This window comes from Sciurus vulgaris, assembly GCF_902686455.1.
Source record: "Sciurus vulgaris genome assembly, chromosome: 12".
Taxonomy (NCBI): domain Eukaryota; kingdom Metazoa; phylum Chordata; class Mammalia; order Rodentia; family Sciuridae; genus Sciurus; species Sciurus vulgaris.
Window position 1 is genome coordinate 107,962,942 of NC_136473.1, and position 16,577 is coordinate 107,979,518.

A 16,577-nucleotide genomic window follows, 5' to 3' on the forward strand; every position below is an offset into this window, starting at 1 on the left:
CTTTGGCAGAGTTTGTGTCCCAGGAAAGGAGAGAGTGGCAGGAAGAAATGATCAAAACACAAGGGCTTCAGATGACTCCAGGGCCAGAGTGACTCCCCAGCTCTGCCTCAGCCAAGCAGTGCCACATCAGTCTTCTGGACTGGAGTTTGGCACCTCCTGCTTGCTCACCCATCAGGTGACAATGATACATTCAGGCCTTTGCCAGTCAGCATCCTGACACAGGTACCAAAGTCCAGGCTTCCAGCACTGTGTCACACCAACCCTGATGGAGATCAGAGCTCAAGGGGGCCCTCCGTTCCTGAAGAGCGTCCCTGGCCATGAGGAGTTTGGCTCAGGCCCTGGACGCCTCTCCTCCCAAGAGAACATGGGCAAACACATGACACCCTGGCTTGAGGCAGGGACGTTTTGCTTCCTGACTGCCTTTTCAACTGAGGAGCCTAGGTCGGCAGGTGTAACTGGTTGTCCCCACCTGTTCCTCCCTTTTCTAGCACACTACAGGAGGATGCCACCAACTCTCCTTCGGGTCATTTCACAAAGGGAGGGAGGACCTTTCTGGCTCTATGGGAGAAGGAAATTAAAAGCCCACAGGCTTCCCCCAGACTTCACAGACTGCAGGCGTGTGCCAAAGTTGCCAGGAAGCTGCCAGCTCACCTCTTCTAACAAGTGACCAACAGATCATCAAGATAGGGGTGGTGCTGACTGAAAGCACCAAATGACCTCGTTTTAAGGAACACAAGGTGTTCTGAGGTGAGGTCAGGTCTCCTTCCTTCTGCAGGTGTGGGCTATGGGGAGCAAGCATGGACTCTCACACCTATTTTACAGAGTAGGAAAATTGGATCATCCCTTTCAGGGGAGTTGACTCCTTGAGATGACTCTGCCAGTGTCGGAGGGACCTGGGAGCTTGCGGTGAGCACAGGACCCATGACCCTCAACCCTTGAGTACTGTGGATGCTTCTGAACAATGGGAACCCAACCATGGATCAACTCCATCACCAGGCAATGCTCAGACTTCAATGTCTCTCAGCAGCACGTGCTTTGTCTTCCAGTTTGAAGCCAATTTTAAACATAAATGTGTAGAGCAAAATCATGCTTTTTCCTGTTAGTAAAAAAAAAAAAAAAAAAAAAAAAAAAAAAAAAAAAAAACCAACAACAACAACAAAAAAACAAACTGGTAAGGATACAAGGGGCCCTTGTTACCTGGACCAAGGTCTGAGGAAACTCTCCTCACCCAGAAGAGGACTCTGGAATCAATGGTCCCTTTTACCAGGACTGCCAGTCTTGGTGAGGGATAGGAAAACTCATAAAAACCCAGGGCTCCTCAGAGTCAGTGCTGTCTTCCAAAGCAAGACCGAGAGCAGCCAAGGTTTCTACTGGCTGCTTCTGCAGCCAGCCTTGTGCTAAGCCCTTGGCAAACTTCTGTCACCAATGTGAGTGAGGGATGGGTGAAGAATGTCATGTGGAAGCACGTGGGCGCCAGGTTCATGTGAGGCCTCGGTGGACTGCAGGAGAGGAGAGCTGAAAGTCCACACCAGGGCTTCTGGCAACAGGTGTGCCTCAGGGTCACCTGGTCTCACCCCAGAGTTGCCAATTCGGAGGTCCACAATGGTGTCCAGCTATGTGTACAACTAACAAGTTCCTAAGAAATGCCGAGGGTATTGTGGTAGGAAGCACGTTAAGAGAACCGCCGGCTTACCCAAGCCAGAGGGTTCCCTAACTTCTCTCAAGCAACCCCAGAGTCCCTGTTCCTTGTTCCTCCTCAATTCTTTTGTGGAGTAGAGCAGCTGGGCAGAGAAGGCGCTGCTGGGGTATCTGGAGTTAGTGCCTGGATTTGACTCTTGGCCTCATTTTACAGCTATGTGGTCTTGGCCAAATTACTTAAACTCTCTGCTCAGAGTTTCCACCATGACAAATACTAACATTTCTGAGAGCTTACTCTGTAGTAGGCATGGTTCCAAAGTATTTACTACTTACTCATTGGTCCCCATAAGGTTATGAGGTAGGTATTATTATCTCCAATTTACAGATGAGGAAAGTGAGGCAGAGAGGGAGATAATAATGGGAAATACTTCATAAGCTTATTGTGAGGATTAAATGAAATGATCCACACTACACATTAGTTTAAGCATCTGTCATTTGCTTTTTTGTGAAAACAAGGACCTGAAGAAGGCCCTCTTCCTTCTGTTGAGACTTTGAAGGATGTTCCTAAAAGGATGAGCCATGCTTTCTTCTGAGTTCTATGGGAGGATCCCAGGTATTGCGTAGGCTGAGGCAGGAGGATCACAAGTTCAAGATCAGCCTTAGCACCTTAGTGAAACCTTGTCTCAAAATAGAAAATAAAATCAATGGGACTATAACTCAGAGGTAGAGTTCAATTCCCAGTATTTAAAGAAAAGAAAAGCCCTCCTACAAGAGATGGGCTCCTCTCTTGCAAACTTTCTGTCTCCAAAGAGTTGCTACAAGTTCTAGAGGTGAGGATGGGGGCAGCATGGGAAGATTGTACAATAGCTGTGGTATGCGTGCGCTTGGTTAAGCAAGGCATTCTGTATGAGACCTGACGGGCAGCTCAAGAGAATGCAGGCAGTTTGCAAGCTCACCAGACCAAAAGAGGAGAGGAGAGAGCTGAGAGAGTGCCCCCAACCCCCAAGCTGTGCCAGCACATTCCAGCATGATTGACATTTGCCAACAGCCTTTGTTTTTCTACCAGAGCTGGCAAGTAAGGGATAGGGACTAGGCCACAGCTTTTTCTGACCTTGACATATTTTAAGCTTTCTTTTCACAGATGAGAGCAGAGCGTTGGTAAACGTAGGTTGAATGTGGATACTAATTAGTATTTAATCACCATCATTAAACTGAGTGAAAAGCTGATGATTAAACCTTCAGAACTTTCTGGCTATAAGTAAAGTATTTTGAGATGCAGGAATCTTCATCCAGTTCCAACCCAGGCTTTCCGTCACTCACGCTGGCTCTGAGCCTCTGTGGTCCCACACCCTGCCCTAGCTTTGAATCGGCAAACACTGTCCAAGCCCTGCTATGCAACCTCCCTTGCTGATGGTTCCTTGATTACCCTCCCAACTCCACCCCTCACCAAGGCTGGATTAGGTGTCCTAGAACCAGCCTCATGGCCCAGTTCCCACACTGTTTCAGGATGTCTTGTTTAGCTGTCTGCCTCCTCCCTCCAGCAAGAAGTTATAAGCATCTTACTCATCTTTGATTTTCAATGCAAGCATGGTGGCAGGCTGCCCACAGGCCATCACTACCTCGTCCCTGATCGATATGTTGTGCATGCTCACACCACCTTCTCCCTTCTGTTGACTGCTCTGGGCCTCCACACACGCAAGACCTGATTTCTACACCCAAAGGGAACAGAGGAAGGCAGGAGACACTCACCACATCCTTCAGCTTAGCTGTGGTAAACCCTGGGATGAAAGCATATTAGACATGGTCCAACTTAAGGCAGGGGTGAGTTGAGTGAGCAAACAAGAGATGTGTACGCAGCGCGAACTGGTCCAGAGTGGGCAGATGAATGAGGTGGGCCTGACCAGAGCTGAAGAGCACAGCTTACCCAGAGGGCCAGCTGCCCTTCTAGAGTCAAGGCAGGAAAGGGCGGGGTCTTTCTTCACCCACCCCAAGGATCTCGGCTGATCTCCCATAATAAAGGCAGGTTAACAAGAGAAAGGCTTGACAAATTTGTCTAGCAAAAGTCGTAAGTGAAATGAGAGCTTGCAGAAATAAAGACCCAAAGCCCAAGAAAATCGCCTGTTTTTATGCTTAGATTTGATGGACAATGGATGGCTGTGTGGACAAGGGATCAGACAAAAGTGGTCATTGGACGGTCATAGACTAGGGAGAAACTCTGCACAGTCTGTCTGCTCTGAGTCTTCCTGGTCTTTTAGTGTGACCCTCCTTTCTTCCAGGCATATTCCACTTTTCTGGAATAAGGACCTTAAATCTATCAGATCTGGTCAATAAGAGTTTTATTTTTTTAATGGTCAACTCATACAGAAATGTAGGGAAAAATCCAAGTAATATTTACACATTTTATGGATGGCTTTGGGGGAGAGGATTTCTAGTTTCTATGGTCTGCTTTGGGAAAAAGGGAATTCTTATTTCTATGCCCTGCCTTGGGGGAGAATGGGGAGCAGCAGGAAGAAGCGCAGGAAAAGGGCAGAAAGAGCCTTTGCTTCTGAGGTCCTTCCAGCGTCCTTCAGTTTGAAGTACTTGGCATGCCAGAGTGCCACGCTTTGGGTATCATTTCCTGATCCCCCACACAGGACACCTCATCCCTCCCAGAGTAACAACTCCCATGAGATAAGCAGGTGCTCTGGAAGACCCGCTTTCCAGAGAGCTTCGCCTTTAGGAGCGTCGGGGCTGGCTAGGCTGTGCATCCAGGGACTTGCCACTGCCCAGAGGGGAGAGCCATTCTGGTCCAAATCTGATCCTCAGAGATCTGGGTTAGAACCCTCCCGCAGAAAACCTCTCTGTACCTTTTTCTCAGTCCTCATAATTGCAGTCTTTCTCTTGTACTCCCATTTATTGGTCCCCAAATGTATAACATTCATAAGGGAAAGAGGATCAAGAACTCTCTGGGTGGACAGGGGCATGTTTCCTTGCAAATGGACGAACACCTCAAAGGACCTATTCCAACAGGTCAGTGGGGCCTTTTTCTGTAACAGACAGGCCACGAAGATAATGTTCTAGGTCGGGAAAGCAGAGTCATTTGCCCCGAGGTGAGGGTGCTTACTGTGCCTATGGTAGAGGACTCAGTCACCTCAGAACTCCCGGTGACCACCAGTGCTGTCTGATCCAGTCGCTTCATGTTCCCCCTTCACGGCTGCTGCTGTGCGGATATAGTCTTCTTACAGTGGAGATGTGCTCCTTCAGGGTAGGCTCTGTTCTCTGGAGCATGCTTTGTTTTAGCACAATTGGAGGCTTGGGGTGAAGGAGAGGGGAAGAAACGCTGGCTGAAATGATACAAACTTCAAGAAAGAAACTGGGCACAAAGATTCATGCCCATTCATTGTACCCAAATTTAGGAGCAGTGCCTTTAAATTTAGTCTCCTGCTCTTTTTATTTTATGTACTAAACTTTTAAATGACTATGTGTGCAAAACCTCTGTAATATAGAAATGGCTAGAACAACAGCAGTGAGTTCAATCTGCTGTAGAAACACATAAAATCTTTCCAAGACTGCTGGGAATTCTCTCCTTCCTCTTCCCAAAGACTGCAGAGTTAAGCAAGGTCAGAGCTCCCTCATTATTTTGGAGTTAAATTTGGTCTTCCAAGCATTACTCCTCAGTGAGCAAGACAGCACAAGGGAATCTCACTCCAAGGCCCAGTTCCTTTTTTAAATGCAAACACTAAAATCAGCTTTGTTTACCTTTAACTTTCTAGCTAGAGATCTGACATCGCGAAGCAGATCACATTGTTGTCACCGAAGAACAAATGACAAACTTTTACATTGGACAGGATGGCTGGTGCTGCCTGTTCCTCCTGGGGAGGGGCAGCAGAGCAGAGGCCATGGAGGCTGGTTTCACGTCCACGTTGGAAGCACCTTTCCACCAGTTCTAGCCAATGATCTGCTTTTGGGGTTAGTGAGTTCCTCACACTGCAGGCATTTTCAGAATATGTAACTTATTTTTCTTTTCTCTATATGTATTTATGTATTTATTTTTTTGTACTGTGAATCCAGGAGTGCTCAACCACTGAGCCATATCCCCAACCCTTAAAATTTTTTTTTTTTTTTTTTTTTTTAATTTTGAGACATATCCTCACTAAATTGCTGAGGTTGACTTTGAACTTGTAATCCTCCTGCCTTGGCCTCCGGAATTGCTGGGATTACAGGCATGCACCACCATGCCCGGCTATAACTTACTTTTTAAACAGATCATAACATGCATGGGGATGATATATATTAGTTTAGGTGGACATGATACCTTTGATACCTTTATAATATTTTTATCTGGTGCTGAGGATCGAACCCAGTGCCTCACCTGTGCTAGGCGAGCCCTCTACCACTGAGCCACAATCCCAGCTCAGGGATGATATTTAAAAAGAACACAAAGATATATTATGAAAAGTTTCTCTCCTTCCCACTCCTTCCTTTTGTTCCTGACACTGTTTTTTCTTCTGAAGAGACGACCTTGTTTTCTGGTATTTGATCAAAGACCAAACATCTCTGAGGAATACAGTAGAGGTCCTTGATGAGGACCCTCCCCCTCTTCTCTCTCCTCCTCTAAATTTGCAGGTCATAATTCTCTGGATTTTTTCTTTCCACTTTGATCACAAAATGCACATTTTCTGCTCAAGGATTGGGCTGAGGACTGATAACATGACTGGAAATCTCAGGTTGCTCTGAGCAGCCCTGGTGGCCACAGGCAGGTTGCCACAGTCCCAGGCTGAATACCGGAGGGAGCTGGAGAACAGACCCCATGGGAAGTGCATGGGAACCTTTTGCCACAGGGGTCCTCCTCCCCATCTGAAGCTAAAGACGGGAAGAGAAGCAGAGTGACTGGGACCAGAGTTGGGGAAGGAGGTGGGAGACAGGGGGAGGCTGGCTAGGGATGAAGTGGAATGCAACGGCGAATTGGGGGCTGCAGGGAGGTGCTGACAGTGGTCGCTCTGGACACTTCTGGCCTTTCTCGCCCACTGGGAACCCCTAGCTCCCCTCCTGGTCTTTATCCCCAGCTGCTTCCGCCTTCTTCAGGCTTCTCAATTGCTTCTAATGTCTGTTGTCAAAGAGCCCAAAAGCATGGTTCATCCCCTGCTGTGCAGGGTGACACCGGACGGTGTGACAGGGCCTCCTTCCATGCCATGCTGGAACGTTCAAGGGTACTTTTGACCTTGAAGGTAAGCTCAAGCCTCTTATCCTGCCAGATGAGTTTGGTCACAGCCTTCAAGGGCACCCAGACCCGACAAATCCTGGTGGCGTCCACCCTATTTCAGGAGCATGATTCTTCCCCAGCACAAACGGAGGGGAGTGAAAACACAGGGCTTTCAAGAAGGAGCCCAGGCTGATCTAGTTATGAGAGGTACAAGAGGCCCATCTCTGGTTCAGCTGTTTAGAGGGAAAATAAACAATAAAACCACTTCATTACCATCACCATTTCAATGGCCCTTGTTCATTTTAAAGGCCAAGAAGTCAATAGTTATCAAACATAAATTGAAGAAATGATCTACATTTTCATATCAGCAGTAACAGCAAAGCCTACAGCAAGCAGAATCACAAAGGCCTTAAGGATTTTCTTACCCAAGGCTGACTTGCTGGACATCTCAAGGGGCAGATGACCATGCAGTGCTAGGCTGGGGCAGGCTCAGCATCAGTTTCTCAAGCATCTTGTCACATGTGGAACACTTCTCAATGCTCAGTTTAGGAACCTTGGCCATGGGTATCTCTGGAGGTGAAGCCAGCTGGAACTGGCATCATGGGCATCGCTCAAAGTACCTGACACAAGAGTACACCAGGGTGTACCTCTGCTGCCAACGCCCACAAGGGTATCAAGGACAACCTGATGCTGTGAAGAGTTAACATGGCACGTGCCTGCCACAGAGACATTTGCTAGGAACAAGGCACGTGTGCTTCTATTTTCACCTCAGCATTCATAAAATAGGAGCTCAGCAAGCTCGTTTTGCAGATGAGGAAGCTGAGGTTTGGAGAGGTTGACCACTTTCTTAAGGCCATGCAGCCAGCGAGTGGCGGTGGGGGAGGGCGGTCAGGGTTCAAGGCACAGACCCAGACCACCAACTTCCCTGATGCTGCTGTTAACTCTTGCTGAACTATAAGAAGTCAATCTAGAGGAAGACAGGGAAACGCAGTAGGGTGATTCCAAAGAATGAGTTTAGAAAAGAAGACAGGGAACAACTGGCAAAGTCAATGGCAGGGAAATTAAACGGAAGCTCAAGTGACATCAAAAGTCAGTTGAGGGGAGTGAATAGAACTAACCCTACAACTGGAGAAACACCGAGACCTGCTCTCGCCTGAGGCCTCTTCTGTGGCAGAGCAGGGGTGCGCCCTAGAACCCTGGCGGCCTGGCCACTTCCCTCCCCCAGCAAGGCTCCCTCCCTGGACAGGGCACAGCTGAGGAGGTCCACATGCTTGGTGTGGAACCAGGCCCCAGGCACAGTCCTGCAACCCTCAACCCGAACCCTGTGGGTCAGGTCTGTGTCTGCCCACAGGGTATCATGAGTCCATTGTCTGTGCCCAGAATGGAAACTACAGAAAGGCCAGAGAGGTGGGCCTAAGTTACATGGCCCCACTGCCCCTGCTGCGGGGAGCCGGAGTCAACTCCTGCTCTGCCACTGATCTGCTCAATGACCTTGAGCTATCACTTTCCTAATCAATGGGTAGCAGGATGCTGTTTCCACCCACAGGGCACTCAGAGGATTAACTGGGGCCCACTAGGATACTTAGAAAAGACAGGACAATCGGTTATTATTAATCCCAGGCTGGGCTGCTCCAACAGGCCCGGCATTGTCTCGGGGATGGAAAGCCTTGGATCGTTTACCTTTAAGAATCCTAATCAGCTCTAGAGGGCCTGAGCCTGTGCCTGCTCAGTTTCCTGCTGAGGATCAGGGCGTGCTGTGGTTGCTCACAGGAAAGAAAGCAGGGTCAGGTAACAGCCTCAAAGACCTGGGCCACCAGAGGGTGTGACTCCTGACGTTCTCTTATAGGGAACCTGGAATCGGAAAATGGAAAGGAAGTGGACTCTGGTCCTTCAACGTGAGCGAAGGGGACAGGGGCGCCCTGCATCCTCTGTTCCTCTGCACCTGGGGCTTCGGTGGGCTACCTCTGCTGCTCCTTACAGGACACCTCATTCTTAAGCCTCCTAAGTCTTTTAAAGCTTTTTAAAGGTCCCAAGCATTTTTGAAACATGTGCTCTGTGATAACACTGGGGAAATGTTGGAGAAAAAAATGACTTCCTCCCTAAAAGCGTGGCTGTCCAGGAGGGATCAGAGAAGGAAAGCACATCAGTATGTGTCACAGCCAACCCAGCACGTGGGCCACAGGTGAGAGCCAAGCCGACCCATCAGCGGGAGCTTCCAGGGAGAGGGGGCATGGCGGCTGGTTGAGGGACAGATGGGTACAGCCAGGTGGCTGAGTGGGGAAGGGTTATTTCCGGCAGAGGGAAGTGAGCGTGCACAGATGGAAGAGAAGGGGCCCTTCCAAGAGCTCTACGTAGAGCCGCATCAGAGAGGACTGACAGGAGAGGAGTAAGAGGCCAGCTCTGGATGGACCTATGGGCCAGGCTAGGTAGCCCAGTGGACTGGGGAAACAGGAGCCAGGGAGGAATTTTGAGGAGGCGATGGACTTATTAGAACTGTGATTTGGGGCTGGGGCTGTAGCTCAGTGGCAGAGCGCTTGCCTCGCATGTGAGGCACTGGGCTCGATCCTCAGCACCACATAAGTAATTAAATGAAGGTATTGTGTCCATCTACAACTAAAAATTTTTAAAAAAATTTAAAAAGAATTGTGATTTCAATAACATTTAAGATAATAGTAATAGTGTGTTAGTCAGCTTTTTGTCACTATGACCAAAATGTCTGACAAGAAGAGCTGAGAGGAAGAAAAGTTTATTTTGGCTCAAGATTTCAGAGATTTAGTCCATGGTGGGCCAACTCCATTGTTCTGGGCCCAGAGTGAGGTAGTACATTATGGCAGAAGGGCACACCGAAGAGCCTGCTCCATTCATGGGGACCAGATGCAGGGGACAGGGGGCGGGGAGGGTGAGGCATCAGGGGAGACGTGCCTTCCAGGACAGCCTCCAGTGACCCACTTCCTCCAGCCACACCCCACCTGCTTGCAGTTACCACCCAGACAGTCCATTCAAACTAGGACAGGCCGATTAGGTTACAGCTCTCCGTCCAATCGTTTCACCTCGGAATATTCCCGCTTTAACACGGAGCTCCTGGGGGACAACTCATATCTACACCACAACAGGCAGTAAGATGAAGCTGGGGATGTCGCTCAGTGGTCCAGTGACCCTGTACCCAATCAATCCCCAGTACCCAAAACAAACAAATAGTAAAACGAGTTAATATTTGTTGAGCACTTATTATAAACCAGGCATGTTTTTAGCACTTTCCTTGATATAACATGTTTTGGTCTCCCAATAGCCTCACCCCAAAGCCATGTGGTATAGGAAGTCATAGGGCCAGGGTAAAAACCCCATTAGGCTGCCACTAGGGAACTTGTGCTCAGTCACTAAGCTATAAACATATCTTACATTGTTCTTTCTCAGTAGTAAATACTAACTCTTGTTGCTTATCTTTTCCTTATTAGTTTCTTTCTTTTTTTGGGGGGGGAGAAGGGGTATTAGAAATTAACCCAGGGAGCTTTACCACTGAACTACATCCCTAGCCCTTTTTATTTTTTTATTTTGAGGCAGGGTCTCACTAATTTGCTGAGACTGGCCTTGAGCTTGTGATCCTCCTACCTCAGCCTCCTTAGCTGCTGGGAGTGCAGGTGTGCACCACTGCACCCTGCTCTTTATTGATTTTCGATTTCAAATCAGTGTGCTCTGGCAGTTCTCACAGATGATCTCTGGCTTAGTGGAAAACTCTGGATTTCAATTAAATAAGGATTAAATAAGGCCTAGGGGTTTATAAACTATAAAAATGCAAAAAAAAAATTCCATATGCATTGGAATATGCATTTGGCTTTTGCCTTTATGTGACAGCTGTGTGGTCCCTCAATGAAGATGACTGCCAGGGATTTTCCTTTGTTTCAGTTCTGACCTCTGTTTGTAGTCTACAGCAATCCCTAATTTTTAGATGCTGGAATGAGCTATTTCTCCTTCAAAGGACTATGAGACAGTAAAATAACTTTACCTCACTTACAGATAGTTGTTTTGAATCAAATTCCCAGTTAACAGGAAACACAATTCAGAAAAATCAAATCTGAGTTAAATGAAGGATCTTTTAAAAAAATTAAAGGTTTCTTTCATCCTTAGACAGCAAATCTTACGTCTTCAGGAAGCTCTAGATTGTATATAGCTCCTGAGATATGCTCACAAATATCAATTATCACTTTTATTCAATCAACTAAAATTAACTGAACACCTGCTATGTGCCAGATGCCATACTAGTTAGTGACAGAGACGAATTAAGTTTTAGTTTCTCCCTTCAAGCCTAGTGGAGGAGCTCAACACCACTGATATTCTTTCAATACAAGTGTTTATTGTCATCTCTTTAGATGTCTCTATTTCCCCCTGACTCTCTGCTTATAGGTAATTCTATTTCCCCCTGAAATTCTCAGGTCTGGGAAAGTCACTCTGATTCAGGGAAAGGAGGTGACTTCTGACCTGGCTGCTTGGTCAAGCCAGTTCGACTCACTTCCTCCTGCTTTCCCATTTGACTAACAAACGAGGAGCCATCCTCTGGCCTGTGTTGTAATAAGCTCATTGGGGAGTTATTGAACTGACCATTTTCTAAGTGAAAAAGTGAGGAATTTTTATTTCACACCAGGAAAAAATCATTATTACACTAAGGATGGAAAACAGAAATATATGTAAAAGAAATGTGAGTTTTTTCGAGAAGTTCTTAAAAGCCCATCTATTTGGCCATGAGCCAACTCAAGCCCTTCTCCAAGTCTCCTAGTTCTGCCTTAGGATGGTGTAGGTTGTAGAAACCCAAATAATGCTTGAGGACCAGCTGTCCTGGAGACAGAGCAAGACGCCCTTCCAACTCGACATTGCTGTTGCGGGGGAGGTGAGCAGACACGGCCACTGAAGAAAGGATCCAACTGTGACCAGAAAGACCTGGGCCAAGAGCCTTGTCCCTCTGGTGTTTGTCAGGGGCACCCCTGTTTCTCATTTCTAGGTGGAGTTCAAGTTTACATGAACTTCTCTAACTCTGCTCTGCTCTCTCTCCTCTCTTCTCTCCCTTCCTCCACCTGCTCCTCGTTTCTTAACCTCATCCTGCTCACCTCCAGTGCTGTTACACTGACCTCTTTTCCATGCTCCCAGGAGCTGACAAACCGGTTGTTGCACGTCACCTTCACCTCCACAGTCATTACTAACCCAAGTGACAAGTCAGCCTCTTGGACTGGAAAGACAGGATGTGCCTGTGGCTTTTACAAAGAAAACAAGGGCAGCCTTTTCGAAGAGAGCTGCCACTCTCAGTTGCTCCTCCATACAACTCATCCAGACTTTCCAAGACTGATGTTTACGGCATTTTTATGTAGGGCAGAATGCGGACACCTTGATTCTGTAGGATGAAAGTTTAGTCATCGGCGTCTCACCAGGCCCAACAGGGGCCCTGTCTCAATGCCTATAGATGGCATTGCCTGCTCAGCCTGCCCACTTTGACAACTGTGTCTCTCCCTGCCACTGCCCCGCCATTATGAAGGCCTTATTTATACTGTCTGAATGGTCATAACTGGTTGCTTATTGATAGAGCGTGTCAGATGCCTTCTCCTGGATTTTCGATCTGGAATCAAAAGTGGCCAAAGACCATAGGGCTTAAAGCTTGGAAGGTGCCTGTGTCAGGTTTTTTACCATGTGAAATGGGCATCACCAACAGATGAAAGACACACCCATGCTGGGCACCACATGGGGACGCCTGTAATCCCAGCTACTCAGGAGGCAGGGCTGGGGCAGAAGGAACGCAAGTCACAGGCCAGCCTGGGCAATTCACCAAGACCATGTCTCAAAGTAAAGTAAGAAAAGGGCTGGAGCCATTTCTTGGTGGTAGAGTACCTGCCGTGAGCACGTTCAAGGCCCTGAGCTCAATGCCCAGCTAAATACTGAAAAACAAATAAATAAATAAACAGAAGTAAAAGGCAGTGACGGGAAAGATGGAGACAGACTCCTTCTGGCTCCAGTGGTTCCTGGGCCCTGCTGCCTCCCGCACTTCTTGTGCATCCTTCCAGCTCATGCTCGTTGTTTTCTTAAGGTATGAATCGTGTTCCTGTCGTAGGCGCCCAAAGGATTTCTGACTATTCCCAGTAAATGTTCACAGAACAATGAATGAGTGGTTTTTTCAGAGACTAACAGACGTTGGAAAGGCCATGTGATTTACCCCCTCATTCCAGAGAGTTCCAGCAGCCAAGGAGAAAGTGCTCTTGTCCTTAACGCCCTCTGCAAGATTTTCTAACCTCCTTTGGTTACTTACCAAAGAAGAGGAGAAAAATATGGAAATTATAACATCTTGAATCTCTCCTTCCTTAGAAGTCCTGCTGCTTGCTCTTCCTAGTTTTGATGATTTTCCATTTTTCATGTAAAAAAAGTTTTAAATCTTTACCTCCCATCTCTTTCTATATTTCACATCATCTAAAATCTATTTCTATTTCTCAAGCTTTGGGGTTTTTTTCTTAATATTGCGTATGTCATTGTCCCCTCAAGGTAAGCCTGATCACTTTCTGGAGTGCTGGAGAGGCTCACTGTGAAAGGGTGTATAGAGGAGGTACCTTCTCTTATCCAGCAGCATTCACTGAGAGCGTCGTGAACGGAGCCTTGTGGTTGGTGCTCAGAGCCGTGCCTCGGAAGCGTCACTGCTGACGCCTCAGAGGTGATGGCTCACACAGGGAAGGCCCAGTCTAAACTCACTGTGAGATTTCATTTGTCTGAAATTGAAATGAGCCTCTCAGCCTTATTTTTTCATTGATTCATTCTCTGTTTACTTGTTCAACAAATATTTTTGAGTTTCTGTTTTGGGTCAGGCCCTGCTCTGTTCTGGGTTTACAGAGTTAAAGTCCCTGTTTTCTTGTGGGTGAAGACAGAGAAAAGCTAGTTAACAATTAACTAATAGTTTCGAGCTGTTTTAAACAATGACAGCCACTGAGACTGCTAGATAGAAAAGCCTAGAATTCTACCCTCCCCACCACCTAGTTCCTATTTTACTATAGCTCCTATGTCCCTCTTGAGATCTTTACCGGCTTCTGCAATTTCCAGTTAGGGGACTCAGAATCAGTCTAGGAGCTCTAGGGAGGTCAGGTCATTACTCAGGACTGATGGCTGTAGCAGTCGACACCTGCATCTAGGAGTACCATCATGGCACTCAATGAAGCTGCGGTCCAGGAAGGATGAGCCTGAGATGAGATGCTAAACAGAGAGGTTCTGATCTTTCCAGGGACAAGAAACGGCTGCTGGGAGCACTCGGTGAGCATCCCAGGGCTGTCTATGGTGAGTTTGCTTGAGTATAAGCCTACTTTCTCCACCTGAAGCTTTGGAGTAATCACAATGCACAATATTGCCCTGATAGTTTAAAACCACAGAAAAGAGCCTATTGTCAGCCTCCCTCCACACTGGAGTCTGCAGACAACTAGTGTCTCCTGATTTTATTAGGAATGCCTGAGTTTGATTATTGCTGGGGTATGGGGACATTGCTTGGGCAGTGTGGACCTTTGTTCTGAGGATTTATGTTAGCTTCTGCTGGTCACCCTGAGATCATTTCAAATGAACTTCTCAGGTTGCAGAGATTTGCACCACACTGATGGCATGAGCTTAGACCGTCTGTGTGAGTGACAGCTTCCTTTTTTATTTTCTGCATTTCTTCTTTTTTGCAGTGCCAGGGATTGAACTCAGGGTCTTGCTCATGCTAGGTATGACCTCTAGTACTGAGCTACACCTTCAGCCTGTGAATGCCAGCTCCAAGGAACATTTTCCCTTCTCTCGTCACGGGTGCCACAAGGAGCCCTGCAAGGCACTTTGTTTTGTTTTGTTTTCCTGTCCCTCTCTGTGTGGTGGGTTTATTTCTTGTTTGCTTTTGCAGCAAGGCTGCAGCTCTCTGGTGCCTTAGCTTTGTGTGAGGACATCCTGCTAGTTCCTCATCTTGGGCACTTTTCTTCATTACTTCATACTATAATGGCACATGTTTTTGGTGACATGTTAGATTAGGGATACATGGTGATCAAATGGAGAGCATGGTGCCTCGGGCATGGAGTGCTAGGGGTGATGGAACAGGTGCCTCAGCAGGGGAGAAAAGCCACTGAAAAGGGATCAGGAAGCAAACAAAGAGGTGAAATCCAAGTCAGTCAAAAAAGAATAAGGACCTGAGTTGAGTGATAAACATCCCAATTATTATAGGTTGCAGGGAGATTTAGGGTCTGAATGGAGACAAGATGGGGTATTACTAGCAAGACCTGTACCTTAGGGTAACACATCAAAACCCCAAACACTGCCAGGTGGGTGGTTCTGGGAGTTTATAAAATGCAACTGAGCTTCAGTGATGTGGCTTCCTGCTCTTTCCCTGGACAGGAGGGCATCTGGGGTCCTTGCCCATCACTTTTTTTTTTTTTTTTTTTTTTTTTTGTCTCCCTTACTATGTGTAAATTCCATAAAGGGACTTTGGGCTCCTTCACAATGTCTTCCAGTGCCTATAACTATACCTGACTTAAAGCAGAGAATGCTAAGCAGCAGGTCCCAGGGAAGTGCCTCAGCCATGAAGGTGTGCCTCTGGCCTGAGTTTGCAGTGCTGAGGTGATCCTATTATGAAGCCCAGAAAAAACAGTCTGAGGCTCCAGAGCCACTAGAAGTAAGAGCCATCTCAGTGGTGAAGCCAAGTGGGTCAGGAATGAGGGAGCTGATGTGTCAGGAGGACTGGTCAGGCAGAGGAAAGGAACCTGGAGGAACACCCTGGGCCAGGAAGCAACCTTCGCTTCAGTCCTCCTGGGTCACTGCAGCCTCTGGTGTGGCCCTGCTGAAGGCAGGGAAAGAGCCAGTGTGAAGTGAGCAGAGAGGTTTCAGGTCACGTGAACAGATGCATTTTTAAAATGCTATCAAAGGGATTCTTATACCACAAAAATATTTTACAGAACTTCCTAACTGGAAAGCAACTCATAGAAATGGAGTCAGTTTCTAGGCCCTCTGCCCTGAATACATCATTTTAGATCAGTGCTTGGATCTTGACATAAAAAGAGGACCTTATGTGATCTGTCTCCTCTTCCGGGAAGTCCGCATCCCACTGGTGCCTACCTGGGACGCTAGAAGGTGAACTCTTTCATGAGGTAGTCGCTTGTTGTACAGTCAGTTTCTGTCATACTTGGGAGGGTTCCCAAAACATTTTGCACATACTTCTGCTATGACACTTATCATAGCATAGTGGTATAATGCACTATTTGTCTCTGTCATTAGACTGTGAAAAAGTTTTATGTAGAACTCAGCTTTGTAATCTCACCATAAAGCATAGTAGCTGGTATATATGAGAAGCTCAAATATTGATTGAATGAATAAATACACAAATGCATGAATGAATGAGAGCAAATGTTCAGTCTGGCTGAAAGCTTCTTGCTAATCATGAACTTCTTCTAAAAATAGAATTTTTAAATTGTTTCTGATTCTAAAAATGATTTCAAACTTATTTCTAACTTGTTAGTCCTTAATAAAGTTGCCCTGTTGACTCTAGTCTAATGGTCTACCAGATGTCCAAGATGAACTTCTGCCCTTGATGCTTCCAAGTACCCCTGTTCCACCTATGCTCCTCCACATTGTTTGGGCTTCAGGTACTTACCAGAGCTCCAGAACTGAGAGGTATGAGACATGATCACTGGCCTTGCCTTCCAACCTGCCACCCCATCTCCCAAGCCTTGTCTATCCTCATGGTGAGTATTAAGCCAACTCTCCACTTCCTCCAACCCCTCCCTGA